Raw genomic sequence first — 12,924 nt, 5'->3', positions numbered from 1 at the left:
CCCGCTTCCACACGCAAACAGAAAGTTCGGGGGCTTAATTTTTGCCCGAACGGAAGCACCGTGAGTTCGTAACAAATGCCTTGATAGGCGAAACGAAGAAACTTCCGGTGTAGTGGATAAATGCTTATGTGGAGAAAAGCATCTCTCAGATCGACCGATGTGAACCAGTCGTTCCGTTTCATGACACGGGCGAGCGAACCAAGGGTTAACATTATGAATCTGTATTTCCTCAAATGTTTGTTCAACACCCTGGGGTCCAGAATAGGACGGAGGGAACCGTCCTTCTTTGTGACCAGGAAATAACGGGAAAAGAAACCCTGGTTTATCAGATTGTGGGGAACCACCTGAATCGCACCTTTGTTTAGAAGAGAGGAGATTTCCTCCTTCAGGACGTGGGCCGTGCTTTCCTCTGTGTGAGAAAAGAGAACGCTGCTGAAACGTGGATGTTTCATAGCAATCTGCAGACGATAGCCCTGTAATATCATGCGTAATACAGTAAGCCAGGCTGACACACAGCTCGTGTGAATGCTCGTCCGGGCCGTGCTGGCTTCGAGCATGCCTAGCTGGCTTATTTGTGATGCAATGGCGCCCTCTAGTGGAGAAACTAGGGACGGCACGTGCAGGTTCACCATTACGAGAGAAAGGGTATTTCCCTACATTGAGAGGGTATCTCGCTGTGACGAATTCATTTGATTCGTTAGATTTATTGTGTTTTTTGTGTTTCTGTGTGTGTTGTGTTTTCTGGGAAACACTGGGGCCGAAGCCTTTATTATTTGGGTGAGGGGAACACAGTATGTGCGGTGTGGTTACACTGCTTTTGAACTTTTCCTCACGACAATCCCCTTGAACAGGGGGAACACACATCGTCCACTAAACATATGGGCTGGGCAGCCACGGGAGGGGGACACCCTACAGCAGGAACCTTCCGTCCTTTGGACAGGGGTTCTGGGGCAGGGAGAAAGCCCAGAAAACTTCTTTCGAGGCTTTTCCTTGACCTGATTAAAATTACGTCCCGGGACCGGGGGGTTAGGCAAACGCACAGGGGGCGCCTGGCGTGGGACCGTCTTCCTGGGAAGATACAATATGAAGGCCTCGTGCTCCTTCTTGTCGTCGCATCGTTGTTGCATCATAGCAACTGCGGGGCCAAAGAGAGCCCGGCCGGGCTCTACCGGGGCGCCTGCGATACGTTTCTTTTCACTATCCGGGAGACCAGACAGGTTGAGCCAGAGCGAGCGCTCTCCTACCACGGAAAGCGCCATAGAGCGCCCGCAGGTTTGGACGACCTGACGAGCATTACGGAGAACGAGGTCGTTAACCGTTATGATCTCCTTCCACAGTGCAGGAGAGGGAGAAGATCCCTTATCTAACTGCTGGCCCAGATCGTCCAGGATCTCCGCTTGGTAAGCGGAAAGGAGGGAGGAGACATTCAGAGTCCTAACAGCCAAGGCCGAGGATTTATAAACGGCCTGGTGCACCGAGGCAGAAAAACGGTCCATCCTGTTAGGAAGGACCGGCTTCGGGGGGGCGGGCAGCCCTCCCTGGACTGGGTTGAGGTGTCTGGCAATGGAGGGCTCAATGGCAGGCGGTTCGCCCATGCCGCGAGCCGCCATATCTTTAACCTCCAGCCCCGCGAGACCGTGTTTAAGATCGAGCGGGTCGTTCCAGTAGTGCCTCATGTGCTTAGCGCACGCTGGAAGAACGGGAAAGAGTTCTTTCCTCGGGCCGGGGGGGGCTCCCAACACTTTACCGTCATAAATATCCCTCTCCTGGTCGGTGGCGCTCTGTGGAGCCGACCATTTAATGTTGAGACGAGCGGCCGCTCGTTCACACACATCCAGGGGGATGGATTGAGGCAAGGCCGCGGGGGCGCTAGCCTGGGGAATAACAGAGGGCGGGATGGCCTCCTCGTCCTCCGAAATTCCAAGAAGGCCCGCGTCGTCGTAATCACCGGACCCGGCAAGATCGTCGGCGAGCGGGAGGTTACCCGTGAAGATGTCCTCTTCGGGGAACTCAGGATTGGGCTGGTCAGCCAAAACAAGAGCCGTCGCGCCCCGGGAGGTCCCCGGTAGCGCGCTATCGTCACCGTGTTCCATATCCGAGTACGACAAGTCGAGCTCGCCACACTGAGTAGCGGCAACTTTAAGGCGGTGTCGCAGGAGTTTCTTAGGCAGTACCAGGCAGTAACTGCAGTTCTCCGGGTTCTCTATTGCCTCCTCTGCGTGCTTGAGGCCCAAGCAGACCACACAGAAAGGGTGAAAATCCTTACCGGCGATAAGAGACCCACACGCGGCCGGGCAGGCCCGTAATAGGCTAGACACAGAAGGAGAAGACTGAGAGAGCGACATACCCGCGAAAAACTCAGAAAGGTCCGTGGCGGCAGCCGTGGAACAGGAAGACGGACGAGAGCGCGAGCGGCTCCGAATGCAGACACAGAATGTGGCAGAATAGAACTGTCACGCCCGGTGGAGGCTGATCTGGCGATATTTCCTCCTGCAGACAATAAGTGAGCAGCGCAAATCTAACCGAACTGTGTCAGTGCAGAGATCGCGAGAAGCGAATGACAACTGATGTACAGTAGCGTATGCAGCCCATATATGCCCGCTGGTAAGGGGTGGGGCCTTACTGGGCATTGGCTGCGCGCTCCTGCCTGTCTTGTCAGACTTGGTGCAATTGGATGCTTCTGCAGAGGTCAGGTACGGATGCCCTTCCCATAGGTGGATCTCGAAACGAGATGATGAAAGAGAACTGTAATGCATTCACTCATCCAGAAATATTATTTCCCCATAAACAAAGTTAGATCCATTGGTATGATGACAAGTTCCATTATTCCACACTGACTCACTGCGGCATCAATCTATTCCTTTGTAATTGTTTTAAAGAGGGTAGTGACCCCTAGGGCGGAAAAAATACATATTGTAGCTTTAACAGACATCAAAATAGATTTGAATCTTGTCGCAGAGAACTACTTAGAAAACAAGCGACATTAAAGCTGCACTGTGTAATTTTTCCATCGGCTAGAGGGTGCGTATTCAAAACAAAGCCAAGTTTGAGCTCAGAATCTTGGGACATGTGGTCTTCATCTCACAGCCGGTGGAAAAGAATCGGGACAGGACTCGGCCAGAAATCATGTTCATGGATGCGGCTATTAACTTTACTGTAGTATGAAGCAGAGCAGGACTGAGTGCTAAGAGAGCTGAGCACGGCCACTGGAGCGATTGTTACGCAACACACATAGCGCAGCCACATAAAAGGGAGATATATTTACTGCCGTTAATTAATTTTAATTATGAACACAAGACAGCTGTTTTGTATATGTATTTCTCCTTGTCGTTATTTTGCCCGGATATGTGGTTGTTCCCGTTCTTACTCACGCGAGACTTCTGTCGGGACCGTCAGGGAATCCCCGTGACGTTGATGTGGCACATCCGATAAAACAGCTGATGTGGCACAGACAGCTGATGTGGCACATCCGATAAAAGAAGCCGGTTGTGGCAAGAGGGGCATGGTTCAGCGAGGTCTGCAGCGGGAGAGAGAGCCGCGGGACGAGCGGTAAGTGAGTGGGTTGGACGCAGATTAATAACACCTGTCTCTTGTTCCAGTAATGAGCACGGAGAGGGTATAAAACCTCGGCGGAACCAGAGACCAGGGAGAGAGAGAGATCGGACGGTTGTTGCGAAACCCCAGAGACTGAGTTGCCGGAAGCCGGAAGTGCCGACCCGGAAGTGATCGAATGTCTATGAGAATTCACACAGCAGTGTGTTGTTGAAGTTATAATAAGTTTTGACTATAATTAAAGAAGCATCAACCGTCCAGCCGACCCCCGTGTCCTCTTCCTTCCTTCTATTATCGAACTTTGTTACACCGGTGTCATGACAAATCCTGTCCGCTATGAAATCGTGTCCGCAAGGACCCCCAGAGCTGAAAGTAATTTTAATAGGTAATCTGTTCAGAGCCTGATTACAATTCTTACAAAATCGCGTTTTAATTTTTGCTGTTTTAATTGTGTTAAAATAGTCTTTAATGTCTTACAAATTATATGTTTCATATACTAGTAGTATATAGGCTAACTGGAGCTATAAGGGCTTATATAAGTTTATAAGATATATACGCATATCTCGTATATAATCTATTTATTTTGTGCACCTTTTCTGTATATTGCTGGGTTTTTTTTTATTCTTTATTATTTACATTATATTTACATTACTATGTCATGATTTTGTATTGGTACTTAGTTTATCAGTCAAAATAATTTAGAACATGTTTTTGCTCCCATTATAGTAATCAATTACATATTTCAAATAAATGTTTTGCGTGTGTACTTAGTATGGCAATGAATTAATAGTTTATTTTTAAACAATTGCTTGTCCAGAACCAATTATAACAACATTTGATCAGGCATTTAAAACCGCTACCAGCGGACACAATTTCATACGCGGACAGGATTTGTCATGACACCGGCTTACCGGCGCTCGAGAGAGGACGCTCTCAGTAATACTGGATTAAGCGATTGATCGATGAACACACAAGAGTTTGGTTGTCTCAGTCTGTGGATGTTTATCTCCCTAAGGAAATAAGTGTGGAATATTTCTTGTTGGGGATCCAACACAGGATAACACTCTTCTTCATCGAGCTTCCGGACTATAAACTGTACCGGTGAGGCCAATTCGACACACACACACACACACACACACACACACACACACACACACACACACACACACACACACACACACACACACACACACACACACAGACACACACACACACACACACACACACACACACGTTGGTCTATGTGGTTTACAGGGACTCTCCATAGGCGTAATGGTTTTTATACCGTACAAACCGTATTTTCTATCCCCTTACACTGCCCCTGCCCCTAAACCGACCCATCACAGGAAACATTCTGCATTTTTACTTTCTAAAAAAACATCATTTAGTATGTTTTTAAGGCCATTTGAATTATGAGGACATTTGATATGTCCTCATAAACCACATTTATAGTGTAATACCAGTGTAATACCCATGTAGTTATACAAATTTTTGTCCTCATAAACCACATAAACAGGCTCACACACACATATATTTGTGTAAATTGCCTTTACCAGGCTGAGTGTTACATCGCGAGCAGCGGGACTTATATTATGTCGGGACACAGTCGCCAGCACCATTTCTGCTTTTCCGGTCATGAGTATGAGGTAACGGAGCTCTGTTTATCATATTAGATACATTTGAGTGTGTTGAAAATGATGTCATGACGTTTCTCTGTGCGTTTTCTCTGCGCTGCTGTGACACTTGTTCACACTACTAAGGGTAAAGCACTTCTGCAGAATAAAACCGGAAACCGAGAGTAACGCAGATATGACGCAATTGACAGGCGACTCCCTCAGACGTCCCGGCTCCTTGGTTAAAACAGCAATTTTCTCACAATTTACAAATAGTTGGAAACATTTGGGGTATTGTAAGAACTCAACTGAACAAAATATACAACACCAGCCTAATGAGTTTTGGATATTTTACTCCAAAAATACTACCAGTGTTGGGTGTAATTAGATACTAAGTAATTAGTTACTGTATTTTAATTAACTTTCCCTTGAAAAAGTAAAGTAAGCGATTACTCTTATTTTTTTCTGTAATTTAATTACAGCTACTTCACAAGTATTTGATCTAAATACTAAATATAATTATATATAATACAATAGTGGAATTAACATCAACATTTAAAGTCTAACTTCAAAATGCATGTTTTTATGTATGCTTCTCATATTTGTAATACTTTGGTCAGTTTATAAGAGTAATTTATGTGGTTTTATATTATGTATTTGAATGAATTAAGAGCCGTTTCGTGTCTAACGAATGTGGTGCGTAACCGTTGCATCGCTTAACTCAAGGTTGATATAGGATTTAGAAAGTAATTCAAAAGTAATTAAATACTTTCTGGAGAGAGTAATTTGTACAGTAATCTAATTACACTATTGAAGAGGTAATTAGTAGCTAGTAATTAATTACTTTTTAGAGTAACTTACCCAAAACTGAATGCTACATAGTGCACCTTTATATAACATTTATTGTTAATAATTTTAAGTTTTTGGAAATACTCCACATGTTGTTTGTATGTTAACCTGTTCATGAGTAATTCACACTAAATTAAATGTATTTTTAAAACTTCCCCTTACAATTCTCGTTTGCTACCTAACTAACATACTTTAAGTGTTGCATAACCCGGCAAATGGTGCAATACCAAACATTAATTTACTGAATACAAAACAATTATAAATAAAAATAATAGCAGTTATTTGTCAGAAATCATAATGTTGAATTTGTGGGAATGAATTGTGCACAGATGCCAATAGTTATCACATGAGTGCATTTTTGCATTTTTCTGTTTATCCTTTGAAATTTTTTCACAGAACAGCAGTTTCTCCCGGTTATTGTTCATTCATCTTGACATGGTCGTCATTTGAAAAGGCACCTTGAGGCAATTGTCGACCGGACTGCTAATCTGACGGTTATTGTTCGACTGTCTGCCCCCTTTCTCCTCTAACACTTTCATTCATTTATAAATGTAACTCAATATTCTTGTTATATATTTAGCAAAGCAATTTATCTGCCCTTGAAATAAGCTGCCATAATGAAATGCGCTTTCACCTGACCTTTAAATAAATAGAGGCTAATGTCACTGCAATACTTTATGTGAAAAGTGTAAAAAGTTTTGCTACAGAAAAGAAAAAGCAGTTCTGTCAGGACCACTATCGTCAAAGATGATATCTTGATTATTAGCACACAGTTTGGACTGGCGGTATGGTTCTGTTCTGGGCCAGACCTTCCTGCGCATCCATGCAGCCTTAAATGGATAAGAGCAAGGAGGGCAGCGATAAACCGCCTTAAGGTAAACAGAACAGAACCAACATGATGTATTGCAGATATCATTAATGTACAAAATGTACAAAATATTTCGGGAATACCAAATCCTGATTGGAGAGGAGGAATCCAGAGGAGATGGGGATGGAGGAGGGTAAATGAGCTCTGGAGAATGTGAAGGCTGCTGATAGTACTGAAGGAGCTTAAATGTGTGTATGCTGTGATAGACGTCGTATTTATTCCCATAGGTAGACAGGATCAGCTGACAGTTAGCTGATGCAAGCTTGACTAAAGTGACCTGTCAGAACTGATGCTATACACTTGATTTCACTGGTTTGAGCAGAAGGTACCATTGATGAAAGTCAATTTGAAGACAGGGATAAATCAGTGAGTGAAGGAGCACAAGAAAAAGGTATGAGAAAAAATATTATCAAAATATTTTATCTATTAATGATTTTGTCTTTTTCCAGTAAAAATATTTAAACATCTAAAAAACAATCACAATAGGTGTAAATCAGCACAAATTATATGTTTTTTTGTTTTTAACAAAAAAAAAAATAATACAATTGATTGACATTTTACTTAAATCAATAAACTATTTCTGAAAAAACTAAGACTAATTAAGGTACACTAATGTTCAAATCTTGCTAATAAGCTAATTTGCTGCTCAAGAAACATTTCTTATTATTATCAATGTTGAAATCAGTTGGGCTGTGCAGTCCATAACTTTTCGCACTCTAGCGGTTAATGAACAGAACCGCATGCATCTTGTGGATAAACATTGCAGCCGTCTATGTGCAGCCGCCATAGACCGTTTATGTCTATGGCGAATCACGCAGGTATGGAAAATGGATTAATGTTGTACATTTCTCATTATATATTTTTTGTAAATCTTGAACACAAAAAAGTTACAGACAGCAGCTTTAATATTTTTGTGGAAACGTGATGGATTTTTTTCAGGATTCTTAGATGAATAAGCCCTATTTATTGGAATTTTTTTTGTAATTTTATAATGACACTTCTAATCAAATTAAACATTAATAAAAATGAAAAAGTTGTCATCAGTTACTTACTGTGATGGGCTTCGTATGTGTGGAAGGAAGAAGACAGGGGTCGGCGTGACTGGGACTTGCACTCTTTATACAGTTTCTTCAAAGAAAACAAAATACGCTCCGTGGCGTTTTCACTCAAACAACAGGATATGGATCGCTCCTTTCAACTCCTTTCTTTTCCTCTCAGGATCTCAGCTCTCTCTCTGTTCACTCAGGCAAAGTCCCAGTCCAAGTCTCTGTCTCCCCTCTCTCACCCCCGGCAGCGGCTTATAAACGGTCTCTCCACGGCTATTACTGCAATCAGAAACAGGTGTTCGTCATCTGTGCATGACCTACTTACCTGCCGCTCTGCTCTTTCTCTCCCGCTGCAGTCGGCCACAGCCATCTGAGCACACCCGGCCTGTGGATCACCTTGAACTTAAATGGCTGTAAAGCTAGCTACTGTAAAGCTTTGGTATCCTTCATGCGGTGGAGCCACTGCAAGGTGGCGTGGTCTGAACAGAGGGTGAACTCCCGTCCCAGGCACTGCATGAAAAGTGGGATTTTCGTCCCCGTAAACGGCCGGAAATCTCCCTGATTTTCGACAATTAACGTCAGTTTACAGCCTGTGAACGTCGCGTTCGTCTGTGCCACATATTGACGGAAACGAACCATGACATATGTGGAGCTTGCGGAGGCATGCTGGCGCCGGCGCTAATGGCTCTATTTAGCATATGAATAGCAGCTCTGGGCGGCGCCTTGCCGGAATGGCTTGAATTTCCTCACTCAGTATTGGTTGAAACTACTACATTGAAACAAGAAATATCACTCGTGATTGGTTGGCAGATCTGTTACTATTGGTCAACCTGGGTAATAAATTAATAAATTTAAACCCCCAAATTATAATAATTTTACACACATATATAAAATTATGATTTGCATATTATTTTTTAATTGTAAATATTCATATTCATGTGATATGCTATTATGTTTTATATTCATGTCATTGTTATCCTATGGACTACGCTATTATAACCATCAAGGACATTCATTTATTGAGGAAAGGAAAATATGCCAGGGACGTGCAGTTTATTCAAAGAAAGAGCTTTATTAGAACAAACACACAACCAAATGCAAAACGTTTGAGATCTGCCCACACAACAATAGGAAGCTCACGAGAAGCCCAAAATCCTACAGCACCATGAAGTCTCTGTTTTCCGCTTCAGAGCTGTAGGTAACTAGCACCATTCTGTCTGTTTTAAGTCCATTTTTCAGACGTCTGTGGTGCGTTGCCCTGTTCTTTGGAATCGCCTCTAATCTCGATTGCAGCGTGGCACAGAGCTCGACGAGCTCCTGGCTGGTCGAACAGTCCATCCAGACACCGCGCGAACGATGCCGTCTTCCTCATCAAACATCAGGTCTATGGTAGCGCACTTCCAAAGGCCCACCTCATCCTCAGCTAACCCTCAGAGCCCGACGGCATCGTCCGCGACGTCACACGGGACCTCCGATAAATATTTATATTATTTAATGAAAGTTTTATCGATTTTCTTACCGTTTTTCCCAGCAGAAAGCTAACGAGCTAGCCATCACGGGGGTGTCTTTGGTGTCTTTGTAGCCTTTACAGAAGGTTTTATATCCAGCCTGGAACATGTGCATCTTTTCGGAGTTGTTCAGCAATAAATCAAAACGCTTACATCCAAGATTTATCCACTTGATGTCCATAATTTATAAATGTTCCGTCATTTTTGCCGCTAGCTCGATGCTAGCTGCCATTTTGGATATCTCATGACGCTTTGCGTGAGGCTTTGACCAATGACAGGCTGATCCGTCAGCCACGTTGGTGTGCGTCATTACGCATGAACCCCAGCTCTGTTATTGTGGTATCCTATGGTAGAAGGCAATGTGTGAATTGCAAACAGACAAGGCAGGTCAAACAGGCCACCCCCTGGAAATGCAAAGCCTGTGATGTGGCCCTCTGTTTGATTCCTGATAGGAACTGTTTTGAGGCTTGGCACCTGTAAATATCCAAAATAGGCCAAAAACGCCTGGACTTTTTTTGGAAAAATGTAAATAGTTTTTGTTCTGTATAAGTTCTTATGTTTATTCCTGAGTTCCAGGACTCCAAAGACTTGAACAAACTGTTTTCCAGAGGAAATATGCTTAGCTTTTATTTATTTGTGTGTGTTTTCAATAAATATTTGAGTGATTCAATTTCCGTTTTATGTTTTCATTTGTCTTTATGGTCCCATAACTTTTTTTACATTCAGGTGACATCAATGCAACACAAATATACTGACAGTGCAACTTGTCTTGAAAAAAAAAAGAGGTGTGTCAATTGTCTGTGCACAACAGGGTTGATGTTTTACAAGCTTTTTAGTAAATTAAACCAGGCGAAAAATTAATTGTAAAAATACCCTTAGGTCTTAAAGGGCTAACACACTCTTTCTTGCTTGTAGCAGCTGTAAAAACAAACAATAAAGACAATCAGTATTGCGCGATGTACTGCGTAAAATGCACCTGAAAAATAGTCACACTGACCAAAAACGGATCTAATCTAATAAATCTTACCCTCTTTCTTCTCAATCGACTCCGAGCTGAACTCTTCACAGCTTCTGCGTGCGATGCAAGAACTGGATGTTTGTACCTGAAGCTCCTGCGTACTGTCTCTGTCTTACATGCAGCTGGAAAACAATTAAATGAGTGTTATGACGAAGTTGTGAAGACGGCGTACTGCTTCCTGTAAAATGACCAGAAAAAGAAAACACTTTTATAAAACAAGGCTAATTTCAGCTTGTGCTACTTAAAAAGCTTTACTTTAGGTTACTTTAGCTTAGATAACAGTCTTACCGCAATCTTAGGACTGGTCTTCTCTTAGGCACTCGTCTTCTCTTCTTAAAGTTAGTATCTTTCACACAGTTTTTCGACTTCAAAGCAAGCAACCTATCGTCTATGGACAGCAACCTGGAGATTACTGAAGTTAACTGCTCGTTAAAATCGGCAGCAAGCTGACGAGATGAGTAACCCCAGAGTGCAGTCTGGACGATGCGGCGGGGCGACACTTTAAGGCGGGGCGACACGTGTCGCTCCGCCTACACCCAATTTCATTGGTTTATAATATAGCGAATCTTATTGGCGTAGACGCTTGAGCATGCGCATTCCTTTATGTACGTATTTAGAAATGATCTACCTACGAGCTACCTGCATCTGTGTGGGGAAACGACAAACATGCAGTAAAACTTCGGCTCTCGCTGTTGTTTTCGCTGCTTTTAAGGTGAGTTTAGTCCATAAAATCACACAAGTAATACACATTACTGTTCCTGACACTTTTCTTACCTTTAATTGAAACGATTCTGTTATATTTACTTGATAGAAATGTAACGTTAGTGTCTTTGAAGAAGTAGATATGCAAAACAGAACTAACATTTTTTTAAAAGAGGTAATTTAGGCTAACTATTGTTTTTGAACGTTTAATCACATTTTATGTTTAGATGAGAGGTTTTGATAGTTATGTAAAGGTTTTGCTGATAAATTTGTCAATGGATGATAGCAATAAGCACATTTATTTAACCTAACGGACCTCGCAGAGTGCGAAAATCCTAGTAGTTGAAACCTGTTCTGGTCTCTCATGGTAAACAAATATGGATCAAATGTTCTGTGATTTCAGGAGCGACAGAAAAAACCTCTACAACAAAGGAAAGCTTTAATACATTTAATAATATGAATGTGCATTATTGAAAGCCACTAAACTACGAATACAGTTTGTACACAAACACAGTAGATAATGCTGTACATGTAGCATTTATATAGCATCTATCCATAAACTGTAAGGTTTGGCCTTACAGAAATACAGGTGGTGAACTGAAAAAGCTAATTAAATAAGTTAATATAATTTTTTTCCCACAACATTTACCTGTATCACTTTGCATCTGTAAATTTCTTATGAAAATGATATATATATTTTATTACTCATTTTAAGATGGCTTTGACATCCAAATGTCAAACAGTATGTACAGTGACACTGAATGAACAATACTAAATTAGTACACCTAAAAAAAAATATATAAAAAAAACATGCATTTTTTTTTCTTTTAAAACTGACATTTTAAACAATATTTTTTTGGCACTTTGACAAATTGTTCATTTTTATTTTTCTAGATTATTCCATGCTGATGGACTGCAGGTCCAATCTCAGAGGTCCTATGTACCGGTACGTATGTAAAATCTCAAACATGCACTAGTACCATTCAAAAGTTTGGGGTTATGTTTTTTTAATAGTTATTTATATAGCGCTTTACTGGGTACTCAAAGTGCTTTACATATGGAAGGGGGGAATCTCCTCCACCACTAATGTGCATCATCCACCTTGATGACACGACAACAGCCACATTGAACCAGAACACCCCAGCTTATTGTTGGAGATGAGACAATCAGTTCTCTTTGTCAAAATAGTATTTATTGATGTCTTGCTCTGGAAGCAGTCTCGTGCTAATATAATTACAGATCCTGCAACATCCATTTTTGGATTGAATCAATGCTTTGTTTATAATGAGGAGGATGTTTAAAGCTATGAAACTTGCAGAATGCAACAAATAACTTAATCACAACTACCTCAAGTGGCCACTGACTAATCCAACATTTTTTTATCTTCTTTCTTGTTTCAGATGCTGCCATAGAACGGCATGAGAAGGCAACGGTTTGGTAGAACTGAGGTTCCAATATAAGAGTGTGCACATGATGTCCCAGTAGACGGCGTGTAACTGTATTACACCAACTGAGTGGCAAAAACACTGAGTGGCAGGATTGGTGTTCAGCGTGAATGCTGCAAAAACAGCGCAACACCCAAAACACATCTGGGAAAGGGTTAGGTACAAATAGATACAGTTGACTGCACATTCAACAATAAATCAGAGCAATCTTTGTACAACCTTCCGAAAGCTACAGAAAGACAAACAAATCAATTTCTGCTATTCGCAGAAACAACCTGAATCCAGACATCAGAACATTTTATGTTAGATATGTAAAATTTTGG

The 12,924-nt window shown here is 42.0% G+C and overlaps 1 long non-coding RNA gene across 1 annotated transcript; it reads left to right on the top strand.

Moving 5' to 3' along the window:
* Positions 1 to 11,071: 11,071 nt before the first annotated feature.
* On the top strand, positions 11,072 to 12,839 carry LOC137079389 (uncharacterized). The gene is made up of 3 exons (XR_010905490.1): positions 11,072 to 11,166; positions 12,051 to 12,102; positions 12,557 to 12,839. It is a non-coding gene; the product is annotated as an uncharacterized lncRNA (long non-coding RNA).
* Positions 12,840 to 12,924: the final 85 nt, after the last annotated feature.

This window comes from Pseudorasbora parva, chromosome 6 (assembly GCF_024679245.1).
Source record: "Pseudorasbora parva isolate DD20220531a chromosome 6, ASM2467924v1, whole genome shotgun sequence".
NCBI classification, from domain to species: domain Eukaryota; kingdom Metazoa; phylum Chordata; class Actinopteri; order Cypriniformes; family Gobionidae; genus Pseudorasbora; species Pseudorasbora parva.
This window is presented reverse-complemented; position numbering and strand designations above follow the sequence as displayed.